At 24.8% G+C, this 12,985-nt stretch overlaps 1 protein-coding gene across 1 annotated transcript in view; it reads right to left on the bottom strand.

Annotated features, from left to right (window-relative positions):
- Positions 1 to 12,985, bottom strand: part of LOC101504028 (uncharacterized) — a 33,850-nt gene that overhangs the window by 15,284 nt on the left and 5,581 nt on the right. The gene's annotated exons all lie outside the window — the stretch shown is intronic.

A 12,985-nucleotide genomic window follows, 5' to 3' on the forward strand; every position in this document is an offset into this window, starting at 1 on the left:
CGCCCAACGGCTTTTTCACTGAGCATGAATTAGCATGAAGAGAAACGATATATATATATATATATGTATAATAAAAAATAGTAAACAATACCATGGAGGCACGAGGGTGTGCTAGACTTAGACATGCTGCCTTATATATATGACTTCAAATTTTTAGGAGCACGGTTTTTAGAAAAATACATATTAGTAAATATTTAAGAGACTATTTTTTTAGGTTAAGGTATCTATCAGATATATGGATGAATGTTGCCGCTAGAATTTGAAATTACTATATTTTCAGTTTGATATATATATATATATATATTGAGTTCAGATGTGAGAAGTTAAATTTTATATGGATTAATAACGAGTTAAATATTTAATATATGATTGATATTCTATATATGTAATGTCAGTTTGGATGAGATACTTTTTTGAGAGAATGTAATTTTATACGGAGTAATGTTATTGAAATACAATAATATTTATTTTATGTCAAATTTTATGTTTTAATGATATTATTCTTTTTAAAGGGAATTTAAATCTTTCAATGTAAATGATCTTGTTTGAATAATAAATTTGAAGAATTTTCAAGATAAAGGAATTTAATAAGCTATTTTATTAAAGTTAAATTTAGATAATTTCAAATACCACATAAAACTTAAGAATTAAAAATTCCCTCTTAATTTTACAAAATATAAATCATAAAATGGTCTCTATAATTCTATAATTTTTTAAAATTACAATTTTGACCCTATATGTTTCGAATTTTAATACTAGTCCCTATATTTTTTTTGCAAAGTGGTTTCTAAATTTTTTTCCAAAATTTGTAAATTGGTCCCTATAAATTTGCAAAATAGTCCTCAACTTTTTCCAAAATTTCAGTTTTTACCCAAATTAAATTTTCATTTTTTGCCTCAAAACTTAAAAAAAATTTAAAATAGCCCAAAGAACATAATTTAGAAATAAAGGAAATTCCATTGAAGCATTTGAATTACTTAAAGTTTTAATTTTCCTAGAATTTTCAATTACTCTGTCCAAATACACTTAAGAATTTTGGATAGAGATACAGTATCAAAATCTCTTGTAAAAATTGAAATATTTAATTTGTTATGGCTCTCACGCTCCTCCAAATTTTCTAATAATATGTATAACTAATTTTGTTATTTGCTATTAACTTTGTCCCTATATGTAACATTTCTTTATTAAATGCACAAAAATTAAGAAAAGTGTTAATCTATTGTAGTTTCCATTTGATATGAAATTTTTTAAATTCTTAATTATGTAATCTTTAACTTTTATATATGCTGAGTCAAAAAAATAAAACTTTATGTTAAAAACTATTTATATTTAAATTTGATAACCAATAAATATGTGATTTATAGCAAGATATAACACGAAATTAATAACTCGCAGAAAACAAAGTGGTATTACTGTATAAATCAATATTGTGGAAATATATTTTATGTGAAGTCCACAAAGTGGAGTCAAGATGCCATTGATTTGCCAAATCAACCACATATTCTAACCCAAAATGTATTGCAACGACTCATGCAATTCTTTTTAATTAGTTTTGGAATTTTCTACAAGTCTATCGGGTGGGGTTAGCAAAGTCATATAATTGTCTATGGACGCGAGGACAAGAAATGACACGTTGACAAAGACATTTTTGTTAAGGATAATTTAGTTTGGTTGGAATAATCAAATTGATATTGTTTGAAAACAGTTACTAGTTAGTTATAATTATTTGTTAATTAGTTATAATAATTGTCTTAATAGGATCATTAAATAAAGTGCATTTCTACACACCAACTATAATCAATTTTATTTATTTATGTATTGAACTCATTTGTAGAAGTTTACAAATTATAAAACAAAGAATGTAAACAAACAAAGATGAAAACTTACTCTAAAATAATAGAAGTTATTTTGAACTCTTTTGTTATAAATTTAAAATGTAATTTTGATATTTATATATTCATTGTTAGAAATTTTAATATAATCAGCCCATATTTTTTAAAGATGTCTCTCAAAATTGATTTATATAAGAAACTACTTAAAATATTTTATTTTTTTAAACATTTTTTGAAATTTCATTTACAAAAAAATATTATAACAAAAAAATAACTATTTAAACAATTTCGTTTAAAATTTTGTTTTTAAAAAATGATTTTGTTTTATAAAAAAAACTGTAACACATGGGTCCAATCAATCTTAGTTTCTGGTATCAATTTTCTGCAAAGTCCACAAAGTTGGAGTCAAGATACCATAGATCTGGCATCTCATCAACTCATTATAACCCAAAATGTATTGCAACAACTCATCTGAAGTTTTTTTTTAATTAAAAATAATATTCATTCAATCAAATTAAATTGAAAGATATTATATCGAATAACAATATAATTTAGAAATGTTAAAAATAAAAAGGAGAGGAATAAACATACAACCTCCAACTTAATAGTATTAAAAGAAAAAATACCTATAAATTTGATAAAATTTATAAATATTACATAATTAAGATATTGAAATAGTCGTATCTTTGAAACTGCAACGTTGAAGATAATAAAGTAATTGATTGAATTTGCACATATGAAAGTTAACCTTTCAATTTAAAACTAAACGAATATCGCAACATGCAATGCAAGTACCAAAACGACACCACAACGAGGCAGAACTAAATAAATAAATAAACCTGGACGAAAAAATTAAATATGTATAATAACCATTTATTTCTTAAAAGAGAATGAAAAAAGCAATTTAAAGAAATAATTTTGAATCAAAAATTGTTGTTAAATAACTTCTTTTATGTGAATAAAAAAAAGTAGACTAAAAGAGATTGGGAAGAGAGTCGTCTAGGTTTTACGCACTACGACTCATGCAAGTTGGTCTAATAAGATATTCTTATATTGTTAATTTGTGTTGTCTCTTCACTTAGCTTTCTTGTCCCCTTCTTCATCCTCGGCTAACTTATCTTTTATGTAATTTACTATGAATTTAATTTTTATATACTGTGAATGTAAATAATTTTTATATAATCAATTATATAAGTAATTTATGATAAAAGTTAAATATTATTAATAATTTAATAATTATAATTAATTGATATTGTAATTTTTTTTATTAATATTGTATATAATTAATTAAATTTATTTATTAATTAATACTATATATGAGTTTAATTATCGTGTATTTTCAGTGTATAAAATTTCACATAGTCAAACATATTACAATAATTCATATGCATGATTATAAACTAATAAAAGTAAAAGTTAAATATTTTTAATAATTGTCATTAACATAGAAGGTGCTTACTTACCTGTGTATATATATAAATTAAATGCTAAATGTATTTATGTGTGCTAGTATTTACTTAATAATATAGGTGTGAATGTCTAGTTCTTCTCTTGAACAAATTTATTTGCACGCTGTATTTTCCTTGATGCCTAGATTAGCTTAGTCATTAGTATTAGGATACAATAAAAATTGGATTTTGTGGAAAAAATGTAATACAAAAAAAAAAAAAATCACTAAATGTTTTATTCTTCGATGTACGAAATTAGTCATTAATTTAAAGTTTTTGGTGACATCAACGTCTGAACAAACTAAAAAAATATAAAATAACGTAAAAAAAAATATTTATATTAAAATTTCCGTCAATTTTTATTAATTATGATAACTAGGCAAAAATTGAAAAATAAAATAAAATGCTATAAGTTGGAAATTCAAAAACTACTTGCAAAAAGTTTTAAAAACTCAATTGAAAACCCTTTTCTGACATTTTTAGTAAAGCTTTTCTCCTAATTAATCTCCAAGAACTCGTGAGCTATACTAATTTTTATTTAAAAAGAACAACAGTTAAAATGAGGTATACTAGCCGTTAGGATTGGAGAGATTGAAAGAGAAAAAATATCCTCTTCTTATTCATTGTATTTCCAAAATTTCATACAAGTTGTTATCAAAATCAGTTATAGTCATAACTAACTCAGACTTAACAAAAAAAACTAACTAAACAAATAAGTTGGGCTACTCACTATAGACTGAGTTACAAGGCCCAACAAATTCTAATTAATTATAATAGGCCCAACACTAGCTACTTCCATTTATCATAAGAACAATTCTTCATGCGCAAGTGTTGTTTCTTCTTCTTTGACTTTTTTACAATCTTCTTCGTATGTATTGTTAGCTTATGGCTTACATCATTACATAAGAAGTTGGTTTGAGTTCGTTGCTTTTGGACTTTCACAAGATCAATTATGGCTTATAACTGAATTCAATGAAATACCACAACAATTTGAACTCAATCCTTTTATCATCAAAATTATGCATTCTTTTTGTAAAATTACTCTAATCAATTTGACAAGAAACTCTAAAATATTGGCATCATATGAATCAATTGACCCAAACCAAAATATGCAAAACAAAGTCCAGCCAGCACACTACAACACCAAGTACTAGGTATTATTACATGTTTGTCTGAAACATCATATGGAACACCAACATAAAACAAACACAAAGTAATAGCTATCCTAAATATAAACTAAGACTAGAACCTAATTTTAATTTTAAAGATTCCTAGTGAAAATTGATCCCATTCTTTTTTTATAAATCACATCAATATTTTTAAAGTTAATAAAGTAAGACTTTAGCATGGTCATAAAAAATTAAAAAAATACTACAATTTAGTCCTTAAATCTCAAATATTGATTAAGCTGGTTAATATTATTATAATTTACTTAAAAGTTATAAAAAAAAGGATGGATTTGACTCATAAAAAATTCTTCAAAACTAATGTTTTTATTTTTCAAGAATCAATTAGATATAACTTAAAAGTCATTGATTAAATCACACAAACAACAATCATTTTTTAAAGCAACGGTACAAAATTTAGTTATGTAAAATTTTAAAAACGTTCTTTAAAGCATATTTGAGACTAAAATTTTTTAAAAGAATTACTTTTATGAAAAAAATTTATCGTCTAAACTCAATTCTTGAAGCAAACTTGGTTATGTTTTTACTTGTTGTTATAGCCTCAAAATATTGGTAGTGATTTACTATAAATTATAACAATCCAATAACAAGGAATTTGCTGCATAAATTCTGTATTCTGTAGGTAAAACAACCCAGCAGCCAAATAATTAACATTTAACAATACATCACACAAAGGTCCTCTTGTTCCAACTAATCAAATAATTTCATGTATTATGGTTGTAGTTCCTTTACTAGTTAAGTATAGGTGCACATCAAAAGTATTTAATTAATAATCGAGTTTGTTGACGTATCGTGTATGCAATTGTCAAAATCTTATATTTTTTTTATCAAAATATTTGATTGAGGAGAATATTTAAAGGATAACAAAATATCTTGATCAAAATTAAAAAATTAAAAAAAAAACCTTAATTATGTCTAGATTAATTAGAGAATTGTACCTCAATTGTACACTTGAAGTCGAACAAACTAGGTTGTTATTTAAACACCTTTCATGTGCACCTATGCACAACAAGCCCAATCAATCACAATTATTGGGCCTCCTTTTAAACTAATGAGGAGAAACATATTCAATGAAAGGTGACTACGCTTTCATTATCATTTTTCGGGTTATATGTTTATTCATTTGCAAAGCTTTCTACTCATTCCTTAATTAATAGTAATATAATAATAAATTTAAGTAAAATTAATCTTTAATAGACTAAAATATGTGACATACATCAAATATTTATATTGGTTTTATCCATATAAAACTATAATAACGGTGTTCTCAAAAGTAATGGATGAACTAATGTGAAAACTACTTTCAGATAAATTTTTTTTGTAATAATTTTAACATTATAATATAACTTCTTTTCAGGGTTTATGTTTTCAATCTCACCTATTTAATTTAATTTGAATAAAATTTAATCTTTATTTATACAAAATTTATTTAATATACTAGAGTTTTATGGTACATTCGCATACTAAAAAAAATTAATATATTTATTTTATAAATTAATAAATTAACAATTATTTTTATAGATGAAAGAGTTATTTATTTACTTTTATATTTTAAAAAATATCATTTCATTGTTTATAACATTATATTAATTTTTTACATTTTATTGTAAAAATATTCGATATTCACTGTTATGAATAATAAAAATTCAAAACAATTAATTTATTTTACTGATGCTTTCAATAAATATTTAATTATTATAATTATATAAATGATAAAATATAATTTTTTCTAAAAAAACATTTAACAATTAATTCAGTAATTAAGTATACTAATATACGTCAAATTGATTTACCGTACAAATAATTCTCTTTTGATGTATTAAGTGATCATGTTGCCATCATATTTCATTTTTTCTTTTATAAAGAGGGCAGAGCCCAAAGTCATCTTATTTCATTTTATACAAAAACTGAAAAAAGTTATTATAATAGTGAACACCATCTTATCACCACTGTGTCACACCCTTAATTTTGAAATATATAATATAATGCAACTATAGTACTCTGAAAAGTTTGCATCTACTTTGTGTGATACATATTTTAAGGACTAAATAAATTTTTATTTCTTAGAAAATTCTAATATTTATAAAAAAAAAGTCAATTTTTTAGTTAAAATAAAAAACGTATTCACTTTGATCACTATTTCGAAACTTTTTGTAAAATTTATACTTTTTATAATCTTGATAAAACAGTTTCTATAAGATAAAAATAAAAAATAAAAATAAATAAAATTTATTTAGAGACTTAACTTAAAATATCATATAATAGCGATTAATAATATATTTCATCATATTTTTAATGATTATATTTTTTTTAAAAAAATTTATTGATAAACTTTTGTAGACATTCTCATGGTAATATAATTTTGATAAACTTTTATAGGCATTCTCATGGTAATATAATTTTGACTGTGATTTACGAAAAATACTTGTGTTGTTGTAACCATGAATAAATATTATTTGAACACACACAAAAATATACATATTATTTAATCATTTTAAAAATATATATTATTTAATTTGTTTTTTTTCTTTTATTTTTATTTTTTTTATGTGTGTGTCTAAATAATGTGATCTAAGTTAATTAAAAATAAAAGTGCAATTTAAAAAAATAATATTAGCTTAAAGTATAATGTTATCTTTTACTTTTTTAGTGTAAATTAATTTATATTTAAATATATTTAAATATATTCAAGTAAAATGAATTGAACCATAAATTTGAAGTTACAACTCAATTTTAGACACAAAAATTTTAAATTTTAATTTCAAATTAAAATCAATTCCATAAGTAAAATTAATTTTATTCAAAAATATCAAAACATGTCAAACTCAAATTCTACGCATTTAAAATCAATATGGACTTATCTAAAAGATGATTAAAACATACACTAAGACCAAGTTGGAATAAAACCTTTCTTTTCTTTTTTACCAATTTGAGAATTATGCTAAATAAACCTTTCTAAACCTTGCTACTAATATTTGTTTTATTTCCCGTCACATTTTGATTTTTGAAAGAGTGGATATCTTTTTTTTTTTAAAACAAAAAAAGATCATTTTATTAAAGGGTGAAGGTATTTTAATTTATTCGAGGTAGTTTTTGCTAAATCCTACTGTTTTCTTTTTGTTGCTTTTCTAATTAATATACAAGGCCGATTCAATACATTTGGAGGCTTTAAAAGAATTTTAATATGAGACTTAAAGATGATTTTTAAATTTTAATATGATATCATTAAATTAATATAATTGATGTCATGTGATATTTCTTTTTCAATTGATTTAATATTGTTGGGATAAAATTAAATTTAGAAAAGATATATATGTTTTAATTTTTAAAATATTAAAATATGAGGCCAATTTATTAAGTAATTTTTTTTTGAAACATTTTAATAAAGTAAAAATTTCATTTTTAATAGATACTTAAAACAATATTTTTATTGGCCTTACCATCGGGTAGGTCATGTTGATATATCAACTAATTAATCTGATGGATTGTATTTCTCACATGAGATAATTTTGTCGTACTTGGGTTAGAACCCTTTATTCTCTTTAATCAATTTTCTTTTTGAAAAACATAAATCGGTCTTATTTATAATTTTAGATATTGTTGTTCCATATTTTAAATTGTATATTAACATGTTGAATCTATTATGCAAAGCATGTGATATGTGTTTTTTCATTAGTATTTAGTAGAAATTAAAGAATAGTCTAATTCGTATACAAGCAAGGCAAAATTTGTACAAAAGTTATATAATTCTAACAATAATGAGAAATTCACTCAAGCAATAAACCAAATATATTAATAACAAATTAAAAATGAGTTCACTCTACCATAACATAAAACCAAATTAAATCTAACTATAAATGACTAATTCCAAAACAAGATTCTCAAAAAGCTAAAGACAAATAGAAATTATCGTAACTAACTAACCACTAACAAGCCAGCTGTAAATTGATACAATTGAAGTAATTAGAGAAGGATGGACAAATAGAAGTTTAGGCTAAATTTATGTCAAACTCAAATACTACAATAGTATATATTTAAGAAAACAATGTGACACTTAATAGGAGTCTCATACAATTAATGTATACATCTTGTGCTTAATTTAGTCGCAAGTTACTTCATAAATTCAATTTGACTTTTACTTACAAAATAGTAAGATACATACATCTCAATATAGGGAACAATAATGTTGAAAATGAGACATACCTTCAAGTGCTTCCATCTCGCCAAAAATAATGTAGCCATGGTGCGGAATAATCCTAATAAGCAAAATAAATAATTATAAAAACCAAATAAATAAATAAAAATTGGGTTTTCCCAATACATTTTATTTTTGGGCAAGATGTTCCAAAAATATTTTAAAAAAATAAATGGAGCAAAATATAAAACGGTTTTATCTCAGATGCACATATAAGAAAGTATAGTCTATATAGAGTTTTATTTTCTATCATTAGATTAATAAATCTCGTAATATCTTATTTGATCCACAAATTTTTCTTTATAAAATAAATTTACGATGAGTAGATAGTGTCCTAACTCAATAAAAAAAAAAAAACCTTAAACACACTTACAAAATAACGTACATTTATCTATTTCCGATTTCCGATAACACGAGAATTGAACTCATATTTAGAATTATTTTCTATTATTTGTGCAACATAGAATTAGTGGCATAAAATATAAATAATGATTGTTCAGCTTGATGACAATGATCTTTTTCCATGGCTCGCTTCCACATATCCGCTTCATTCTATTGTTAAAAAATGTCAACAAAGAACGAATGATTATATTTGAACACCATTTACTCTTCAACAACTATTTATAAATTTGCTTAATTTTTTATTTCAACCTTTTTTTTATATCACATTACTTATTTTCATGTCTTTTACATTACTTTTTTTTTACTTCTTTCAAAATGTATATAGATTATATGGATATCCAAAATTTTCCATGAAGTATATTCATACTGATTATAATTTATAAATGGTGAAGTTTATCATTTATAAATGATGAAGTGTGTACGTTTTATTATACTGTGAAAAAAAATTATTTTTAATTAATTAATTTTTTAAAATTAATTTTAATTAAAAATGTGTTAAATATAAAGTGGTTTATGTTTTAATATATTTATATAAAAGTTAGTTGAATAATAAATTTTAAAATAAAATTCATATTGAACTCAAAAGTTATAAATTTTAATTTTAAATTAAAAATAAGCTAACAAATTAATTAATACTAATACTAATATACATGTTAATTAACTTTTTAGGGTTGCCAATAGAGATGTTTTATATTTGAGAGATATGTTACTATTACCTTAAGATCTCGAGTGTCTATTTTACTTCCTTGAGGATCAGTAAATCTCTTAATCTATTGTATTTTCACTTCGGTCCTTTAAATTTTTTTTTATTCATTTCATTTTTTGTCCACTTTACTTTTGTAACTCATATTAGTGATTTTCCTTAGTTTTCAGCAACAAAATGTTAACTCTAACTTACATGTTATTTAAGATGAAATGAAATATAATAAAATTTATTGATGAAATAGTAGAAAATATACATTGGTGTTAGACTATCTTACCTACATTCAACGTTGTTCTCTTGAAAAGTTAATTAACATCAAACAATGTAAAATATAATATAAGTTAATTAACATCAAATAATGTAAAATAAAATATGATAATACTAATTAATAATAAGAAATAGTGAGTAATATTATTTTGATAAATAAAAACTACAGACACCCAATTTTTTCTATTTCTAATTAATCACTTACAAAATTATAATTAATTCAATTAAATAAATTATTAATTTAAATAATATTTAAAATTATAATTAATCACTATTTTTACTATAAATTAATTAAATATATATTCAACTCAACTAAAAAAACCCTAAAAAAAATTATTACGGAAACTATATGAAAGTAGGTTTTTCATGGCAAATGATGTAGCTAAGGGTTATTATTATGAAAACAGCGTGAATCAAAGCAGAGCAGTATTTCTTATATAATGTCAAATTAATATTATAGACGTTAAAAGTATGTTGGAGGGCTGTTTTAGGGATCTTTTTGACTCTTGGGAACTTGGGAGACTTGTGCCCTAGCATAGAAACTCAAAGACGGCCGTTTCTAACGCCATTGAAGCAGTTTTATCAAGAATCATCCATGAATCATTCTTATAATTCTTCTTTAACCCTTATCTTTTGTATCTCTGTCATGAGTAACTAAACCCTATTTGTTAGGGATGAGTGTAACCAGATGAAACCCTTATTTTTCTGATTTGATTTCTAGTTATATGAATGAGTTTATTGAATTGTTTTTCTCATCTCTGTGCTTAATGCTTTTTATTGCTTGATCAACATTAAAATGTTCTACGATTTGTATTTTGAAACGGAAGTGGACTTTACAAATGCTTGAGATGAGAAATTCATGAATTTGTAGTCTAGACATAGGTGCAGGTCATGAAACCAATTAAATTAGTTGCAAAGCAATAATTTACAAGAGAATTTCTATACGGTAATGCTTAATTCTAATCTTAAATCCACTAAGGAATTAGGGGTTACTTTGGAATTAAAGGTTCTGTCACTAAGACAGAGATAACTATTCACTGTAAAGCATGGAAGATTATAATGATGATATTCTACTACAATTATATGAAGAGTGTGATACTTGTCTTATATCTGGTATATGTCGCATGATTGAAGGACAAATCTTGAGTCATGCATTTTTAAGATATCACCCTCAAATCCCTCTGATGAAGCCTCTTAGGTGTGACTTTTGCAGAGAAGCACATAAGAATGGACATTGTGCTGATGACCTTGCTGAACTAGTAGAATATGAAGATTTTTTTTTGAAAGTCACAGAAAACGACGAGCGTTACATTAAAAAAATCTATTGGGAACAAATTCTACCTCCAAAAATTCTATCCAAAGAATCAGATGACAAAGACTTTCACGTTACAAACGTTTTGGTTGAATTCATGAAGAATAACATGGTTTCAATTGAAAGATTTGAAACTCAATGTGAGAGGTTATTTGAACAAGTGGTTAAGTTTGAGAAGATTGAGGAGAAGTTGAAGATTGAAGATAATTTCATTGTTGTGGTAGAAGAAGATAAGCAAGAGGAAAAGACGAACAAGGAAAAGACGAACGAGGAAAAGAAAAAAGAAGAGATTGATAAAGTTCGAGATTCAATCTATGCCTCGTTCATCAATGTCCAATTGAAAAGGACATGGAAACAACATCTTTTATTTCTTAAGTTCATGAAATTTCTACCAAACAAAAAGAAAAAGAAGGATGATGTGTTCTTCCTGTCATATATGCCACATTGACAGTAGTTGAGACGTCAAGCTCAAGACACTAAACGAGCGCTTATTGGGAGGCAACCCAATTTTATATCATTTGCACCGTATTTATTTATTGTATTTTAGATTTATTTTACTCCATTTAGTTCCAATTTTAGTCTCTAATTTCTAGTTCTCTTAGTTTTGATGTTTGGTATGAGCAAGGAATCAAAAAGATGCGTTAAGAAGCGATTGTACAGCTCTAAATGACAGAACGCGCGCCCAAGCGCGCCTGAAGCACTTTTTCCAGACACCAGGAGGCTGATCTATTTGCACCTCACCAGTATACTGGCAACCATAGCGGAACAAGAGCGAATGATCTAAACGAGAATCATTGAACTACTAAACTGAGAGAAGTTTTCTTTCTTTTTTCTTTTTCTTTTTGTTGGTTGTCCTGTTGCTTTCCGTTTTCTCGTTTTCTTTGTTTAATGTCAGTATATGTTGACTTTCTTCTCCTCATGTTTTTTTTTTTCTTTCACTAAATGTGTACTATGATGAAACAGTCGTACTGACTTCCACTTAATCTTAAAATTTCTGTTTGTGATTTCGCAAGTTAAATTTTATTTCTTAGATAATGTTATTGCTCAAGTCGACAAGCCTTCCTAATTCATGCATTTTTTATTACTAAATGGTTGTAGAAGGCTCATATGCCATCAATTTTTCAAAAATACAATTTTAATTTTTCAGAAGCATGTTGGCTTTATTTTGATTGTTCATACTCTCTCTTATTATCCTAGCTGTGAGCTTTTGAGCCTAAACACTTAAATTCTTTGTTGTGTGATTATCCAGACATGTGTTATCCCTTTAGAACTTGCACTAATTCTGACTTGCATCACTTGTAATTTATGCATACATTGAGGCAATTTTATTGGTCGTTTGAGCCTTTCTAACTACCCTATGAAAATTTTAACCTTTGCTAGCCCCTTTGAGCCTTGCCCTTTTATTTCGGTTACTAGCCACATTACAAGCAAAACACATGACTTTAATTAAATCACCTTACTTGGAGTTAGGTAGAAAAAAAATTCTTGTCTTGATAAAATTCTAAGTTTGGGGTTGCTCATGGGATAGCAACTTTCTAAGTTTGGGGTGGTGATTCTCAGAAAAAGAAAATAAAAAAAAAATAATAATAAAAAGAAGAAAAATAAAATGAAAGAAGAAAGAAGAAAAAAAAAATTCAAT

Source organism: Cicer arietinum, chromosome 2 (assembly GCF_000331145.2).
Source record: "Cicer arietinum cultivar CDC Frontier isolate Library 1 chromosome 2, Cicar.CDCFrontier_v2.0, whole genome shotgun sequence".
Taxonomy (NCBI): domain Eukaryota; kingdom Viridiplantae; phylum Streptophyta; class Magnoliopsida; order Fabales; family Fabaceae; genus Cicer; species Cicer arietinum.